The 13,448-nt window shown below is 41.2% G+C and overlaps 3 non-coding genes across 3 annotated transcripts; all 3 read right to left on the reverse strand.

The window, feature by feature from the left end:
- Window positions 1–1,109: 1,109 nt before the first annotated feature.
- Window positions 1,110–1,223, reverse strand: LOC140297510 (U5 spliceosomal RNA). The gene has a single exon (XR_011913238.1). It is a non-coding gene; the product is annotated as a U5 spliceosomal RNA (small nuclear RNA).
- A 414-nt stretch (window positions 1,224–1,637) lies between these two features.
- Window positions 1,638–1,828, reverse strand: LOC140297509 (U2 spliceosomal RNA). Its single transcript, XR_011913237.1, has one exon. It is a non-coding gene; the product is annotated as a U2 spliceosomal RNA (small nuclear RNA).
- Window positions 1,829–2,137: 309 nt separating this feature from the next.
- On the reverse strand, window positions 2,138–2,250 carry LOC140297511 (U5 spliceosomal RNA). The gene has a single exon (XR_011913239.1). It is a non-coding gene; the product is annotated as a U5 spliceosomal RNA (small nuclear RNA).
- Window positions 2,251–13,448: the final 11,198 nt, after the last annotated feature.

Consider the following 13,448-nt stretch of genomic DNA (forward strand, 5'->3'; position numbering starts at 1 on the left):
GGACTATCAGAAGCGAGAATGTATAACATATTACGATAAATTAACGGGATGAAAGTAATTAATGCAAAGGTAGTAAGTACGGATAAATAATTAGTGCTTGTTTATGGATGATATGGATAATGTTTAATATCAGGAAATTAGTAACCTTGCTATGGGGGCATGGTTCAATGATGTATTCCCGAGGGCATAAGCACCGTGAGTAAGTATATTGCCGCATAGCACTCTGTTGTGTTGCTATATAGCAAAATACATGTTGAAGTGGCAAGGGTGTGAACTCTCTGTTATAAGCTTAGCCTGTGTCATAGGCACAGGCCTGATGAGTGACTTTAAATTGGTACAATTTAAGCATTGCCCTAGTAGCAATGAATTTAGAGAAAACAATAATCAAAAATCTTTCTATAAAAAAAGGTTTAAGAGGATTAAACCTCATACGTGTGCCAAGGGTTCGCCCTTAGAACAAACCAAAGGTAACTAGCTGCATGAGCAGAAATGGACATGGTTTGATGTGTGCTGTTACAAATATTATTATTTCACAGGTATATTTACCTTGCATGTTCACGTGTGATTTTTATGGTACAATTAGTTTAGTGTTGACATGTTGTACTGCTGCCTTTGCCACCTGGCTAGGGTTTTACCTCTCACAATCTACATGTGAGAGGATCTTTCCCTGGCCATGTCTGCAAGGGTCAGCTAGGAGCCCATCAGGGATGATCACGAGAGCCATTTGGATGGGCCAGTCCCAGGATGGATTTTAAGGTGAGGTCATACCGCTGTCTTTACAGCTGTTACTTCATCTTCTGGTGATCCTCACTGTGGGATGCATATATGCTGACAAATTACTATTGGTGTGGTGTTTTTACCTCTATAATCGATTTGCTGTTTTACCTCTGTAATCGGTGTGCTGTACTTTATTAATTTGTGTGTGCATGATATCTACTGACACATGGTTTTCTTTGATGGGTGGTCCTTTTCAGTACCACAGGGGGGAAATGTGGTGTAAGTTTACCGGGCCCTAAAAGTAATGGAATAGGAGAAAATGCTTACTAAGGTAAAAGCTAGAAAAAACCTGTTTAGTAACAAGATTTCTTTTGCACAGACAGAAAGGGCTTCACCCGCAAAGGTAAAGCCTGCCAAAAATAGAAACAACTCATTAGTGCTGCTCTCCACGGAAATATTTAGTAAAAGGCGAAAGACTTGTACGTTATGAAGAGAAACCAGAGTACGATTATCCGTCACTGCGGGAGCAGGGCATCAGGCTAGTTGGCATAGCCACCTTCCCCATGGTGAGCTTTGCTTGGTTGAGACGCTTGCTCCCCCCCCCCCTTGCTCCTCGGCTGACCAAGTAGGAACAATCGGGCCCTATTCGATGGCTGCCTTGTCTTTTACTCTGTGCAAAAGACAAGGCAGCCACAAACACCACAGGAACACCGTATTGAGGCTTTGCTCTTACCGCTCATTCGGTGTCGCGTTTCTTTCAAGCAATTCTCCCGGTTAGCCTGCACTCGGCTCGCTCCCAGAGCCGTGTTAAAGTCTACTTCGCATTCACTCTCTTTTCTCAGCAGACTAAAAGAAAGTTTCATCTTGGGCTCCCTGAAACTTCCATCCTGCACCGCTGTTTGCTTTTTCACAAGAGCAGAGAAGAGCACACCGTTCCCAGCGGCACTGCAGTACCGGGTCGATGCTTGGAGTGAACGGAGCAAGCTCCTTTTTCAACTTCTATTGCTAAAAATCCATTTAATATGTAGTCCTCGTATAGAGGACATATCAGATATTAAACTGATAAGAACAGATACTACACTTGATCTTAGCCAAAAGGCCGAGAAGCAATAACTGTCCACTGGTTCACGTCCGAGGGCCCTTCCTGGCACAATGCGCACTTGTAGCGGTGTTCTTTTTATCGCCATAGGTGGCCAGAGTGTCACTTTGCACCTCTGCCCACCCGCTGCACTGAGCACTCTTCAGCCCTTTTAAATGGTATAACTTTGCACTCCCGCACGCTCCAGCAAGCACCATTCAAGCAACAACTTTGCACTCCAGCTTCGAACATCGGCACAGTCGCAACAAGTAAGGCGACTCTACTCAGAGAAGTCACTCTGCACAGTAACAAGATTTCTTTTGCACAGACAGAAAGGGCTTCACCCGCAAAGGTAAAGCCTGCCAAAATTAGAAACAACTCATTAGTGCTGCTCTCCACGGAAATATTTAGTAAAAGGCGAAAGACTTGTACGTTGTGAGGAGAAACCAGAGTACGATTATCCGTCTCTGCAGGAGCAGGGCATCAGGCTAGTTGGCATACCCACCTTCCCCATGGTGAGCTTTGCCAGGAATCCGAGAATAAGCTTACTTTCATGAGTTCTTCACGATTTCGGATTTTGCTATAAAATGAATTTCTTCACTCAAACTAAATTAAAACTGCTAAACCGCTAATCTGTTACATGTAAGGCAGATGTCAAATTCACCGAAATAGGATCTAAGGGTATTCGGCCAATCGAGCTGTAGCAGCTTCGGTAAAAGAGTATAAGTTGAAGAGTTTGTGAATAAAGGTGTGCTCACACATAGTGAGCTGTAAGAAAATAGGCAGGGAGCAATGCCGGCTAGGGTATATGTTCTTGTATGTTGTCTGACTGTTTGATTTGAATGTGTTGTGTAAGTGTCCTGTTGAATGTTACATGTTTGGGCTTTGACACGCTTCACTGTGGTTGTTAACTGTGTGGTGTGTCCTGAAATGTTATATGTTTGGGCTGTGTGACATGCTTAATGCTTGTCAGTAGCTACCCACTTATTACCATTTTATTACGGGAGGATCAGTATGTATGGATTCTGATGTGACTGATAAACCCATTCGTATCTTAAGCATAATCTAATACGTGAGACAACGCCCTGGCACACAATCAAAAAAAAAAAGAGAGTGCGGTTTTGTGTCCCCACAGTCCATAATGTAGAAAAGAGAGAAAAAAGCCTTTCTGATTTGGTGTGTGTGCTCACAGTGCAAAGTGTAGAGAAAAGAGAGAAAAGAAAGCCGTTTTGGTGTCACGGGTGTTGTGACTTACACACACACATTTCTGAATTGAGAAAGGAAATTATTTTAGAGGAAGCACTAGAGTTTAGATCCCACATTTGTTGATAGGCATTCATTTACTTCACTTCTGATGAAGTTTCAACAATAAACAACAAACTTTGTATTATGAGAAAGAACCAGACTCATTCTTCAGGAATCCGAAAATAAGCTCTATTTTACGAGTTATGCACGAATTCGGATTCTCCTATAAAACGAATTCCTTAACTCAAACCAAGTTAAGACTGCTTTGTCCTTCATATTTATTCATGTCTAATCAAGTTTCAACAATAAACAACGTTGTACTTTGTAGAATGAGAAACAACTTCTTCAGCAATAAGCAGCTCTCGACATATGACGAAGTACAGATTTTGCTATAAAATTAATTCCTTCTATCAGCCTGACTTAAAACTGTTTGTCCTCCTTATTTATCCACTTCAAATCAAGATTCAACAATTTAAAAAATGTTGTAGTTTGAGAAAGAACAACTTAATCTTCAGCAATCAGTATAAAAAGAGGGTAAGAAAAGGTGCAAATGCCAACCATACATCACTAAAAGGTGGAGCGGAAGTATTCGGCTGCAAGTAGGTGTGGATGTCCGACCATAATTTGTAAAAAGCGGGTAAGAAAAGGTTCGAATGCCCAACTATGTATTAACAAAAGCAGGAGAAGAGGTCTTCAGATGAGAGTGGGTGAGAATTTCCAACCATAATCTATAAAATGCGGTGAAAAAAAAGGTGTGAATGCCCCATAGAACACTAAAAGGTGGAGCGGAAGTGTTCGGCTGCAAGAAGGTGTGAATGTGCGACTATATTTGGTGAAAAGCAGGTGAAGAGAGGTCTGAATGCCCAACCTTACGTCATCAAAAGCGAGATCAGGGGTGTTTGGCTGCAAGAAGGCCATAGTTTGCCAAAAGCGGGTAAGGTGCGAATGACCGACTAAATATCAACAAAAGTGGGGGCGGATGCAAGTGGGTGTGAATATGAGAGGAAGCTGTGAATGGCCGACCATAGTAAAAAGCGGGTGAGAGAAGGTGCAAATGTCAAACCATACATGATCAAAACAGGGAGCGGAGGTGTTTGGCTGCGACAAGGTGTGAATGTCCACCCATAATTAATGAAAAGCGGACAACAAGTATGTTCGAATGCCAAACCATACATCATCAAAAGCAGGAGTGGATGTGTTCGGCTACAAGAAGGTTTGAATATCCGACCATAGTTGGTAAAAAGCGAGTAAGAAAAGGTTAAAATACCCGACTGTACACAATCAATAGTGGGAGCGGAGTTGTTCGGCTACTAAAAGGTGTGAAAGTCCGACCATGGTTTGTAAAAAGCGGGTAAGAAAAGGTGTGAATACCCGACAATGTATGATCAAAAGAGGGAGCGGATGTGTTCGGCTACAAGAAGGTCTGAATGTCCAACCATAATTTGTAAAAACCGGGGAAGAAAAGGCTCGAAAGCCCGACTATCCACCATCAAAAGCGGGAGCAGAGGTGTTCAGCTGCAAGAAGGTCTGAATGTCCATCAATAATTGCTAGAAAACATGAAAGAAAATTTTCGAATATCAAACCGCACATGATCATAAGCGGGAGAGGAGGTGTTCAGCTGCAAGAAGGTGTGAATGTCCACCCATAATTACTGAAAAATGGGTAAGAAAAGATGCGAATGCCCAACCATACATCATCAAAAGCTGGAGTTGATGTGTTCGGCTACAAGAAGGTTTGAATGTCCGAGCATAGTTTGTAAAAGGCGAGTAAGAAAAGTTTCGAATGCCCGAACATACACCATCAAAAGAGGGAGCGGAGGTGTTCCGGTGTAAGACGGTGTGAATGTCCGACCATAGTTGGCAAAAAGCGGGTAAGAAAAGGTTAAAATACCCGACTGTACACAATCAATAGTGGGAGCGGAGTTGTTCGGCTGCAAGAAGGTGTGAACGTCCGACCAAAGTTTGTAAAAAGCAGTTAAGAAAAGGTTCGAATATCCAACCAAACATAATCAAAAGTGGGAGCAGAGCTGTTCGACTGCAAGTAGGTGTGAATGTCAGATCATAATTTGCAAAAAGCTGATGAGAAAGGGTGAGAATGCTCGACTATACACCATCAAATGCGGGAGCGGAGTTGTTCGGCTGTGAGTAGGTGTGAATCTCCGACCATAATTCCTGAAAAATGGGTAAAAAAAGGTGCGAATGCCCAACCATACATCATCAAAAGCTGGAGTGGATGTGTTCAGCTGCAAGAAGGTCTGAATGTCCATCAATAATTGCTAGAAAACATGTGAGAAAATTTTCGAATGTCAAACTGCACATGATCATAAGCGGGAGAGGAGGTGTTCAGCTGCAAGGTGTGAATGTCCACCCATAATTGCAAAAAAATGGGTAAGAAAATTTTCGAATATCAAACCGCACATGATCATAAGCGAGAGAGATGGTGTTCGACTGGAAGTAGGTGTTAATGTCAGATCATAATTTGTAAGAAGCGGGTAAGGAAAGGTAAGAATGCCCAACCATAAATTATCAAAAGCGGCAGCAGAGATGTTTGGCTGGTATTTATCAATGTCTAGATAGATTTCAACAAAAAACAATGTTGTACTTTGCAGTAAAAGAAAGAGCAAATCTAAAGTTTCAGGAATCCGAGTATTAGCTTGCTTTCACACCTCCGCTTCCGCTTTTGATGGTGTATATTCGGGCATTCGAACCTTTTCTTACCCGCTTTTTACAAACCATGGTCAGACTTTCACACCTTCTTGCAGCCGAACACATCCGCTCCCGCTATTGATTGGGTACAGTCGGGTATTTTAACCTTTTCTTACCCGCTTTTTACCAACTATGGTCGGACATTCACACCTTTTTAAAGCAGAACTCCTCCGCTCCCTCTTTTGATGGTGTATGTTTGGGCATTCGAACCTTTTCTTACCCGCTTTTTACAAACTATGGTAGGGCATTCAAACCTTCTTGTAGCCGAACACATCCACTCCTGCTTTTGATGATGTATGGTTGGGCATTCGCACCTTCTCTTACCCATTTTTCAGTATTTATGGGTGGACATTCACACCTTCTTGCAGCTGAACACCTCCTCTCCCGCTTATGATCATGTGCGGTTTGACATTTGAAAATTTTCTTTCATGTTTTCTAGCAATTATTGATGGACATTCAGACCTTCTTGCAGCTGAACACCTCCGCTCCCGCTTTTGATGGTGTATAGTCTGGCTTTCGAGCCTTTTCTTCCCCGTTTTTTACAAATTATGGTTGGATATTCGGCCGAAAGCCTCCGCTCCCTCTTTTGATCATACATTGTCGGGCATTCACACCTTTTCTTACCCGCTTTTTACAAATCATGGTCGGACTCTCACACCTTTTAGTAGCCGAACAACTCCGCTCCCGCTATTGATTGTGTACAGTCGGGTATTTTAACCTTTTCTTACCCGCTTTTTACCAACTATGCTCGGACATTCATACCTTCTTACAGCGGAACACCTCCGCTCCCTCTTTTGATGGTGTATGTTCGGGCATTCGAACCTATTCTTACCCCCTTTTTACAAACTATGCTCTGAGATTCACACCCACTCACAGCCGAACAACTCCGCTCCCTCATTTGATGGTGTATAGTCGGGCAATCTCACCCTTTCTCATCAGCTTTTTGCAAATTATGATCTGACATTCACACCTACTTGCAGTCGAACAGCTCTGCTCCCGCTTTTGATTATGTTTGGTTGGATATTCGAAACTTTTCTTAACTGCTTTTTACAAACTTTGGTTGGACGTTCACACCTTCTTGAAGCCTAACACCTCCGCTTCCGCTTTTGATGGTGTATATTCGAGCATACAAACCTTTTCTTACCCACTTTTTACAACCCATGGTCGGACTTTCACACTTTGTTGCTGAACAACTCCGCTCCCTCTTTTGATTGTGTACAGTCGGGTATTTTCACCTTTTCTTACCCGCTTTTTACCAACTATGGTCGGACATTCACACCTTCTTACAGCGGAACACCTCTACTCCCTCTTTTGATGGTGTATGTTCGGGTATTCGAACCTTTTCTTACCCGCCTTTTAAAAACTATGGTCGGACATTCAAACCTTCTTGTAGCCGAACACATCCACTCCTGCTTTTGATGATGTATGGTTGGGCATTCGCAATTTTTCTTACCCATTTTTCAGTAATTATTGGTGGACATTCAGACCTTCTTGCAGCTGAACACCTCCGCTCCCGCTTTTGATGGTGTATAGTCGGGCTTTCGAGCCTTTTCTTCACCGGTTTTTACAAATTATGGTCGGACATTCAGACCTTGCAGCCGAAAACCTCCGCTCCTGCTTTTGGTCATACATTGTCGGGCATTCGCACCTTGTCTTACCCGCTTTATACAAACTTTAGTCAGACATTCACACCTTGCAGCTGAACCACCTCCGCTCCCTGTTTTGATCATGTATGGTCTGGCAATACTACCTTTTCTTACCCGTTTGTGAGTAATTATGGCTTGACATTCACACCTACTTGCAGCCGAACACCACCTCTCCCGCTTATGATGATGTATGGACCGGCATTCTAGTCTTTTCTAACACATTTTTCAGCAATTATGGTCGGACATTCACACCTACTCACAGCCGAACACTTCCGCTCCCGCATTTGATGGTGTATAGTCGGGCATTCTCACCCTTTCTAAGCAGCTTTTTGCAAATTATGATCTGACATTCACACCTACTTGCAGTCGAACAGCTCTGCTCCCGCTTTTGATTATGTTTGGTTGGATATTCGAACCTTTTCTTTACTGCTCTTTACTAACTTTGGTCGGACGTTCACACCTTCTTGCAGCCGAACACCTCCGCTTCCGCTTTTGATGGTATATGGTTGGGCATTCGAACCTTTTCTTACCCGCTTTCTACAAACTATGGTCGGACATTCAAACCTTCTTGTAGCCGAACACATCCACTCCTTCTTTTGATGATGTATGGTTGGGCATTCTCACCTTTTCTTACCCATTTTTCAGTAATCATGGGTGGACATTCACACCTTCTTGCAGCTGAACAACTCCTCTCTTGCTTATGATCATGTGTGGTTTGATATTCGAAAATTTTCTTTCATGTTTTCTAGCAATTATTGATGGACATTTAGACCTTCTTTCAGCCGAAAACCTCTGCTCCCTCTTTTGATCATACATTGTCGGGCATTCGCACCTTTTCTTACCCGCTTTTTACAAACCATGGTCGGACTTTCACAGCTTTTAGTAGCCAAACAACTCCGCTCCCGCTATTGATTGTGTACAGTCGGGTATTTTAACCTTTTCTTACCCGCTTTTTACCAACTATGGTCGGACATTCACACCTTCTTACAGCGGAACACCTCCGCTCCCTCCTTTGATGGTGTATGTTCGGGCATTCAAACCTTTTCTTACCCGCTTTTTACAAACTATGGTCAGACATTCAAACTTTCTTGTAGCCGAACACATCCACTCCTGCTTTTGATGATGTATGGTTGGGCATTCGAACCTACTTGTTGCCTGCTTTTCATTAATTATGGGTGGACATTCACACCTTATCACAAGCAAACACCTCCGCTCCCTGTTTTGACCATGTATGGTTTGACATTCGCACCTTTTCTCACCCGCTTTTTACTATGGTCGGCCATTCACAGCTTCCTCTCCACCATACTTGTATGGTGGGATATTCACACCTACTTGCATCCGAAGACCTCCGCCCCCACTTTTGTTGATATGTAGTCGGTCATTCGCACCTTACCCGCTTTTGGCAAACTATGGCCTTCTTGCAGCCAAACACCTCTGATCTCGCTTTTGATGTTGGGCATTCTTGCTTCACCTGCTTTTCACCAAATATAGTCGGACATTCACACCTTCTTGCAGCCGAACACTTCCGCTCCACCTTTTAGTGTTCTATGGGGTATTCACATCTTTTTTTTAGATTATTTTATATTTTATAGATTATGGTTGGAAATTCTCACCCACTCTCATCCGAAGACCTCTCCTCCCGCTTTTGTTAATATATAGTCGGGCATTCAAACCTTTTCTTACCCGCTTTTTACAAATTATGGTCGAACATTCTCATCTACTTGCAGCCGAATACTTCCGCTCCACCTTTTAGTGATGTATGGTTGGCATTTGCACCTTTTCTTACCCTCTTTTTATACTGATTGCTGAAGATTAAGTTGTTCTTTCTCAAACTACAAAATTTTTTAAATTGTTGAAACTTGATTTGAAGTGGATAAATAAGGAGGACAAACAGTTTTAAGTCAGGCTGATAGAAGGAATTAATTTTATAGCAAAATCTGTATTTCGTCATATGTCGAGAGATGCTTATTGCTGAAGAAGTTCTTTCTCATTCTACAAAGTACAACGTTGTTTATCGTTTAAACTTGATTAGACATGAATAAATATGAAGGACAAAGCAGTCTTAACTTGGTTTGAGTTAAGGTATTCGTTTTATAGGAGAATCCGAATTCGTGCATAACTCGTAAAATAGAGCTTATTTTCGGATTCCTGAAGAATAAGTCTGGTTCTTTCTCATAATACAAAGTTTGTTGTTTATTGTTGAAACTTCATCAGAAGTGAAGAAATAAGGACAAACCATTTTAAGTCAGTTTGATAGAAGGATTTAATTTTATAGCAAAATCTGTATTCCTTCATATCTCCTCGAGAGAAGCTTATTGCTGAAAATTAAGTCTGGTTCTTTTCATACTATTGTTTGTTGAAACTAGATTAGAAGTAGATAAATATGAAGGACAAAGCAGTTTGAACTTGGTTTGAGAGAAGGAATTCATTTTATTGTAAAATCCGAATTCATGCATAACTCGTCAAATAGATAGTGATGTGTCGTTCGTGAGCGATTCGTTCGATATGAACTAATTTTTTATATGACTCGGGAGTAACGAGTTGTCTCAGTGAGTGATTCGTTCATTTTCATGCAGTACCCTTCCTCACCACATGGCAGGTGGCAGCTTCATAAGCTCAGTCAGCAGGACAGGAAACAGTATTGATTCGTTCACGACTCAACTCCTCGGGTGACGAGTCCTCGCACAGGAAACAGTATTGATTCGTTCATGACTCAACTCCTCGGCTGACGGGTCCTCGCGCAGGAAACAGTATTGATTTGTTTACGACTCAACTCCTTGGGTCTTCGTTCATTTGTCACGTTTCAAATTCTACGTTTCATTTGACAGGCTGAAGAGCAGTAGGCACAACAGTTCGTTCACAAACCAGATCATTAATCTCATAGACTATTCTACCATCAACAACTTGGAAACCACAATCGACTCTCTAGATGCAGAAAAAGCATTTGATGGAGTGAACTGGAAATTTTTATTCGCAGCATTAAACAAATTCGGGTTTGGGTCACACTTCATCAACTGGATAAGGATATTATATAGCTCCCCAAATGCAAGTGTCAGGACAAATGATCAAACTTCTCCAAGCTTCAGTCTGCAGAGAGGTACACAACAGGGTTACCCACTTTCTCCCTCACTTTTTGCTATTTTCATCGAACCTTTAGCAGCTTCTATCAGACAAGATAGAAATATTAAAGGCATCCAATCCCAAAATATTGAGCATAAAATAAGTCTTTATGCTGATGATGTATTACTTTTCCTTCAGAACTCACAGACGTCTCTCACTCACACGATCACACTCATAAATAAATTCTCAGCACTTTCTGACTACTCTATCAATTGGTCTAAGACCACACTTCTGCCCATTAACTGTAGGGTCCAGAATATACCTGCAATCACTTTACAGTCAGGAAATATTAGATATTTAGGCATAAACATTTCCTCCAGGCTCTCAGAGCTAACAAAGCTAAATTATGTGCAATTATTAAAGACAGTAGAGGACGATCTCTCTCGTTGGAAGTCCTTACCTATATCACTTATCGGGAGAGTTACAACCATTAAAATGATGATACTACCAAAAGTTAACTATTTGTTCTCAATGATCCCCATAAAACCATCTGCTATTTGGTTTAAGTCACTAGATTCATGCATCTCCAAATTTCTGTGGAAAAACAAACCACCACGTATTAGTTTAAAAACCCTACAGACGACCAAGGACAGTGGTGGATTAGATTTACCTCATTTTCAGCACTATTCCTTAGCCAATAGGTTACAATATATATCAAAATGGTTTAAACCTTGTTGTTGTCACAGTTCCCAGAGACGTTGTAATCGTTGAGGATTCTATATTCACCCCCTCACTAGAGGCATGTGTTGCAGATTGATGAGACTGAATCTTCTTCTCTGTTCATTGCTGGCATCATTCCCAGCATCGTAAGTGTTCGTGGCATTGTTAGCCTCTTCTTCTGGATCTTGATATCGAGCATCCTTTTGTATTTCTGGTTTGTCAGTCCTCTCTCTTCGTTCACCGGAGTCTTCGTCTCTTTGTCCTTGAGTTTGGTGATTTTTTCTTCTTTTGATGCCTTGACACAGTGTGACAGGTGATACCACGTGGGAGATCCTTTAACTTGGACTGCTGTCCCTGTGCTGCGAAATGGCTGTACTGCTCAAATGGTCTCTCCTTCATCATATACACAGTTATTTATACATCACCTTCCACCATGAAGCGTTGTCCCTTTTTGTTTCTCTCTTTGTTCTTAAAATGCTGTTATGCATGTCTAAACCAATCCATTAAATTAGATCATTTTGGCAGTAAAGCCATCTACAATGTGCTTGGTCGCAAAGCTGCTCATCTGTGGTAAACAGCTCTTCAGAAAGGCATTCTTCAATTGATTTCACTAATTTTATGTAATAATTTTGTGATTTCCTACAAAACTACACTTCTTCTCCCATCTGTCTGAGTATTTAATATTGTCTGGGTCCCGTTAAAACATGTATTTTTCCCATCTAATTCCTTGTTTGCTTTAAAACAAGTATTCCCCATTTTCTATCCCTTCAGTAGCCAACCAGTTTTTATGTAGTACACTGGAGCAACTTGACTGATCAGTAAAACACTGCTTTTGTTGTCACCGCAAGGCTTCCCCCGTCGGTTGTTTCACTGAGACACTACTGAGTAACTACAACTCAACACAGTTTATACACATTCATATACATACTAACAAACAAACAAAAAATTATTTATCGCAATTTTCTCATCTCTGTTTGAACGTACACCCAGGTAAATATTCCTGTAGTCTTCTAATACCGACTATGGACCCATTCATTGTTTAACTTCACTGTTTTGCAAATCCTAATTGAATATTACACATTGACATTGAACTTTACTGGATAAGCAGGTCTTCATTGCATTCAGCAGCCTATATGTGAGCATCTATGTGTAAGCTGTTCTTCTTTGCATTTATCAGCAGCAAGCAATTCTTCATTGCACATGCATATGAAAATAGCAAAACAATTCCAATGCATTAGCGAAGCCTTCTATATCAGGAGTGTCCATCATGATGCTGGGAATAGAACCTCTTTCTCAGAATAGTTCAACCTCAACTGATCATAACTCTGCAATGAGCACATTTCAAAGTATCATTCCTCTACATGTATTCAAAAATCATGTTAACATTCAAATGTGTAAATGTTTAATATTTCTTATATTTGTTGATGTCATTCTGTGTGCATGTGGCCTAAACCCAATCTCTGTGTGGCAATTTTAATTTAAACAAGTTGAACTCTGCCTCTGATCATTTAAAAAAGGTGTGTACCAATATCAACCTTTCTCAGGTAATTACTGATCCTACAAAACCAAACTTAAGAGATCCTTCAAGGTTGTCCCTGATTGGCTCAATCTTAACAAATCAAAGGTAGAAAATTCGCAGTATCTGAACTTGGTGTTAGTTATCACTGCTCAATAGCCTGTATCAGAATTGCAAAAAGGAAAACATTAGGTCCACGCTTGGTATCCAGATCCTGAAACACCTCCATGAGAAGGCTTTTTTTTTTTTAACTGATCTGTTGAATAGTTATACTCATGACACTGTTAAAATCCCAGATGAAGATCTAGCACTTGACCATTTTTGTAAATCTTCTAATTCCATAGTTGATAAACACGCCCCTTTTAAAAAGTATAGAACTTAGAACAGGTCTAGTCCCTGGCTTTCGGCAGAACTGTCTTCTTTACTTTTTTTTTTTCCCCTTGTCCTGTTCAGCATTATGGCAGCAGAATTGTAGTCTGAATACCTTTGATGCCAAACAGATTTGCTTTGCCAAGGGAAGTTTTATAAATGTAAAGCTCCCCTTGATGCCCATTTATTTATTTCTGTTTACAATATATGACATGTAATAGAACTGAACCGGACCGGGGGACAAGGAAAGAAGAAGAGGAAAGAAGAGGAAACAGAACTGAAATAGAAACAAAAACCAGACAACCAGCTGCTACACCTGTAAAAAACAAAACAGACAACAATCCATAGTGCCACCAGGAACACCTGAAAGCAGACAAGCAGAGAAAAAACA

Source organism: Leuresthes tenuis, unplaced genomic scaffold (genome assembly GCF_036924035.1).
Source record: "Leuresthes tenuis unplaced genomic scaffold, fLeuTen1.0.hap1 SCAF_1, whole genome shotgun sequence".
In the NCBI taxonomy this organism is placed as follows: Eukaryota; Metazoa; Chordata; class Actinopteri; order Atheriniformes; family Atherinopsidae; genus Leuresthes; species Leuresthes tenuis.